The sequence below is a fragment of the Rhipicephalus sanguineus genome, chromosome 11 (assembly GCF_013339695.2).
Source record: "Rhipicephalus sanguineus isolate Rsan-2018 chromosome 11, BIME_Rsan_1.4, whole genome shotgun sequence".
Taxonomy (NCBI): Eukaryota; Metazoa; Arthropoda; class Arachnida; order Ixodida; family Ixodidae; genus Rhipicephalus; species Rhipicephalus sanguineus.
The window spans coordinates 133,245,428-133,251,023 of NC_051186.1; positions in this window are offsets into that span (position 1 = coordinate 133,245,428).

Genomic DNA, 5,596 nt, shown 5'->3' on the forward strand with positions numbered 1-5,596 from the left:
TTGGGAACTCAGTGGTGTGCATGAGGTCAGAGGTACAATCGGGAATGGATGTGAATCAAAGGACTGGGGGACGCCTCACGTTGGGTGCTCACGGGAAGACGACAAGTGAGGCTGTAAAGGGCGATATGGGGTGGGCAGGTTTTGAGGCGAGGGAAGCTCAGAGCAAAATGAGCTTCGAATAGAGGCTACGGAATATGAAGGAGGGTAGAAGGGCAGAGAAGGTGTTCCGTTATTTGTATAGGAATAGCGTGGAAACACAGTGGAGAAAAAGAACTAGGAGGCTCACTAGTAAATACAGTGAAAACTCGGTGATACGAATCTTGCGGGACCACCAAAAATATTCGTATCACCCGAAATTCGTATCACCAGAAAGCATGGAAAATTAGCATGCGACAAAAGAAAGCTGGTGTACATTTTTATTTATTGTTTTTCAGGGCCGCAGCAACTTCAGGAGGAACCCCGAATGATTGTCAGTTAAGTTTTTAGATGTCGGCAATCATACCAGCACTCGTAAATATACGGCCCGCATGCGCGTATTTAATTAATGAACTAGCTGCGTCGTGACCCGCGAAAGCAGTAGCCCCTTCCAAATTTTAGTATGCTTTTTTTGCATGACACCGGAGTACTGCAGCAAAAGTAACAAAAGAAGCGCTTTGACGCGATGGATCAAGGCCACAAAATTACAGAACCACGGTTCTGTGTTATGATTTTGTTATCGCGGAGGTGTTGGGGATGTTTTTGGGAGATTTACGGCCGTGCTCGTCCAAGTGCGACCTCAACGGTCGCGCATGTTGACGCTGTGAGGCCTGACTCCTTTGACAAGACCGTCCTCGCCTTCTCTCGGTCCTCGTCCACCTTTCATAGGATGTCTGATGCACGAGGCCGGCACGTGTAAGCACAGTACAACGACAGCAGCCCGCGTCGACGCGTTAATAAAAAAATCATGGCGCTAATATCCTCTGTAATCTAAACGCGAAGGCAAACGGAGGCACATAAGAGCCTCAAAGATTCGCGCACACAATCTCGGAGGCCATGACACGTCTTCCAAGGTTTATTCTCACCGTAAGAAAACTGTTTTTCGCACACCGTGATTCTGATGATTTGGCGGTGCGACGCGCATGCCCAAGCTTGCATTCCCGCGCTCGCACGTGCTTGGCGCGTCTTCCGCGACAGCGCGGACAGCACCTATTCTTACCTGGGCGGTAGCGTATACGTTCGTATCAAACGTCACTGGGTGAAAATCGGTACGCAACAACCGTACTCCATTACAGTGCAGGCCAATGGGCCTCGGCCGGGACCAACGAAAAATTCGTATCACCCCGAAATTCGTATGAGCTGTGATCGTATCACCGATGTTTCACTGTATACGGCTGGTAGTGTACTCATAAAGGCTGATTCACACCGAAGGCCAGGAAAGCGGGGCGAACCTCCTCTCCAGGCAGCGAAAACGAGGCGGCAAAAAATTGGTCCGGGAGCGATCGGACTAGCCGCCTCGTTTTCCGCCCACTTTCGCCGCCTGGAGAGGTGGTTTGCCCCGCTTTCCGCTCTGCCGCTTTGGCCGCCCCGCCTTCGGTGTGAATCAACAAAGAGCGTTATGGCAGCAAAGAGCGTTAAACGAAAAGTCAGAGAGGCGTAGATAATCTACTGGATGGCAGCGATGAAAAAAAAAAAAAAAAAACGGCTCTGAGTAACTACCGAAAGGGCAAAAGGGAAATAAGGAGGGAGGCATTTTACGATAATTCAAGGGGAAGAATCGCTTTACTGCTTGAAGCGAGATCGGGTTGCCTTAGAACGCGTAGTTATAAAGCGAGATTCAGTAAAGAAGAAGAACAACGCAGATTGTGGGGAAGATAAGAAAACGGCGGGTCATATTCGGATTGAATGTGGAGATATCCACCAGGTGTACGTTTGGGCACGAGCCTACATGAAGCCTTGGGTTTTAGAGACGACAATGGAAAGCTGAAGAAGCCCACGATAGAAATAAGTAAGAGACGGCTAGAGTATTGGTGGCAGAAAACTAGAGAGAACGGAAAGAAATAAATAGGGGGAAAGTAAGGACATTTAAGGCGCAGATAACTGGGCTGTGAAGTTGTTTTTGTTTTTCTCTATGGTAAGATTCATATAATTGTAGTAGACAAGGCGTTACGCCAACATAAAAAATAAATAATTTTTTTTTTGTCGAGCCTGGTGTCACACATGTCACCGCCCCGTTATAAAGGGGACGCTCATAGCATCCATCCATCCATCCATCCATCCATCCATCCCCTATTCTAAATTCTTATCACCTCGTGACTTCTGATAAAATTCACATTGCCAACATTATCTGTGGACATACTGCCCTGATCTATTCCAATTTTTAAAAAGCCGAACTTATCTAAGCGGCAAATAAAGAAGAGCACTGGCCAGTAGGCCGAAGCTTCTTTAGTTTTACTATAATTCACATGCGTACACAGCCAACAGGTTTGAGGATATTCATTTGCTGAGGAACTAATATCATTTACTCGTGGGCTACACTGTATATTAGATCGCACCTCATCTGATGGCTATGTTTTTCTAGGTTTCAGTAAAGCGTCCGACAAAGTTTGCCATGAACTACTTCTTTTCAAGCTAAGTCTTTTAAACCTCGGCAGTAACATACTGAAATGAACTAAATATTTTCTTTTACAGCGAAAGCTGTTATGACATCACAGCAAGGGACATTTTTGGCGCCGTAGTTGTCCGCCGCCGCCGCCGGTGTCCGTAATCACTATCGCTCGAAATAAGAAAAAAAAAAGAACGAAATAAGAAAAAAAATGCCAGGATGGAACGTGGTTCGAGCCTCGGCCTTCAGCGTGGGAGCCCAGTATTCTACCTCAGAGCCATGACGGTGCTTGAAATTGCTTTGCAAAAAGACCCTATACAGACTTCATGTCGGGAAGGAACCACAACATATGTAATGTAGCGTGGTAGAAGAGTAAAATGACAACCAAGCGTCACACAACACGAATTCTGTAACCACGCGTCACACAATGCCAATTGCGCAACGAGTGGGATGTTGAATGCTTGCAAGGCATTACAAAGGGCTCTGCCATAATTCTTCATCGTCATCAGCCGCAGCATCAACAGAGTGCACGTAATGCCTTACAGGTGTTTAGCGGGTACCACGGTTCTCCGTAGAATGATGAAAAATTGCGTAGTAGCTGCTTCCCTACTTCACAAAAATTATGATGATTTATAGCGTACTGTGTTCCTCGCAAGTGCACTTCTATTGGTTGCCAAGGAAGCCAATAAGGCTCCCATGATCCATTTCTTTAGAGTCTCAATAAAGTTAATTCCCTCTTTCCCTACTCTCTTTCTCACGTTAACGTATGTTATAAAGCGTGGTGGGAGAGTTAAATAACGACCGGGCGTCACACAATGCGAATTACGTAACTAGTGGGTCCTTTAAAGGGGTAGCGGCCCTTTAAAGCTTCCAACCCATTACAAAAGGCTCAGTCATAATTACTCATCGTCACCAGCCGTCGCATCAAGAAAGTGCACATAATGCCTTACAGATGCTACCTTACTTCTCCGCATATTGACGAATAATGTCGTGGTGGGTGCTTCCCAACTTCCCAAAAATTATGATTTGTGGCGTAGTGGATACGTTGCTAATGTACTTGTATTAGTAGCCACAAGAGAGTTTATAACGGGCTTTAGAAATGCCGCTCTTCGAGCTTTCGCTGTGACTGTGCTGCGCTTTCCGCGCAGGCTTGGCGTTTTTTAACTGCTATCAGTTTGTTACTGCTAAAAATCATGACTCACCATTAACTGAGATTCGTTCCGGTGTGCCTCAGGGATCAGTCCTAGGACCCCTACTTTTTCTAATCTATATTAACGATCTACCTTCTTCACTGACGTCTCACGTTCACTTGTTTGCTAATGATTGTGTGATTTATCGTGAAATAAGCAGTATTGACGATTCTAATGCTGTTCAATCAGATTTGAACCATAGGTGATTGGTGTAATACATGACGAATGCAACTAAATATTCATAAGCATAAAATTTTGCGTGTTCACCACCCTTCCGTTCCACCATTTGAATAATATCCCCTTAGATCCTGTGAACACGTACGAATACTTGGGCGCTCATATAAATTCAAATCTAACCTGGTCTCTTCACATTGAGTACATAATCAGTAGAGCTAACAGCACGCTTGTCTACTTAAGTCAGAACTTTTCAAAGGCCCCATCATCCTTAAAACTACGACTTTACCATTCATTAGTGCGCCCCAAATTAGAATATGCTCCGACAGTGTGGTGCAACCCACACAACAAAAACCTCACCTTTTTTCTAGACCTCGTTCAAAATAATTTAGTTCGATTGATTTATCTAATTATAACCGTACTTCCAGCATAACTTCAATGAAAGCTAACTTATACCTTCCATCACTAGCGTCTCCGAGGAAGACAGCTCGCCTAACTTTGTTTCACAAGTTGCATCATCATCCATCTCTTCAATATGACTTCATTTCACAGCCGAATTACTTATCGCACCGTATCGACCATCGCTACAAAGTCAGAGTTCAAAGAGGAAATACTAACACTTTCAGTCATTCCTTTTTCCCCAGAACATCCCGGCAATGGAACCACCTTCCCAATGACATTGTGGCCATAACACTTTTTCGCAAGGCTGTAGCTAGCATTGTTTAACTAGGAAACTTTAACATGTTGTTTTTATCGCTTTGCTGCCGATTAATCAGGACAAATTAGCTAACGTTGTATATGCAGGAGGGTGATTCCACGAGAGATCGAACATGCCTGTCCGGTCGCATTTTTTGTTTTGCCTGGGTTTTTTATATGTTGTGTGGGCACATTCAAAGTGCACGGAACTGAAAATTTTATTTCCAAGAAACGCTCCCAGTGCGCCAAAAAAATATTTGAAGGTGGCGGCGCATGCCTCCTGTTTTTGCTCACTGCATTGTTTTCGAATTTCACGGCCGAATTTAGCGCGAACTATAAATGATGTGTCGAAAATTTCTTTTGCTGGTTTTAATACGCACTACTGTGAATTACATCCATGCTTTTTTTATGCCGTCCTCATTAAGAAGAAAATGTGAAAAAATGGCAAACACAGCCGAAATCAAAAAAGGGTCCTAAGTTCGAGGCGCCTTGGCGCCTTTACTATTTCAAACAGAAACTTTAAAACAGTGTCAAATATAGAAAAGAGCCTTTGCAACATTTATACGGAAGATAATTTTCCTACGGGCAGCGCAAGAAAAGAAAAAAATAGTTAAAGAAGCAAGTTTTTTCAAAAAAGTACATTTTCAAAAAATAAAATAAAAAAAACTCCGGTCTCAATTTTGACGGCAATTTTTTATCGAAGAGCGCTTATGTAAATGAACACATGGTTTTAATATCATATGTCCTCATTTGCTTTGTTTACGAGATATAACTGGCCAAAGTGGCCCTTGCTGTGAGTGCTCACTTCAGGGCGACTGATGGTTGTTAATAGCTTGCATTGTGCGTAAATCGCAGTTTTAATTATTCTGCTGCAGCAAAACCTTGCTCTGGTGGCTTTTCGTCAAGAAAAATGTGTTCTCAGATTTTATTTGGTTCTACCGTGTGCGAAAGTGGG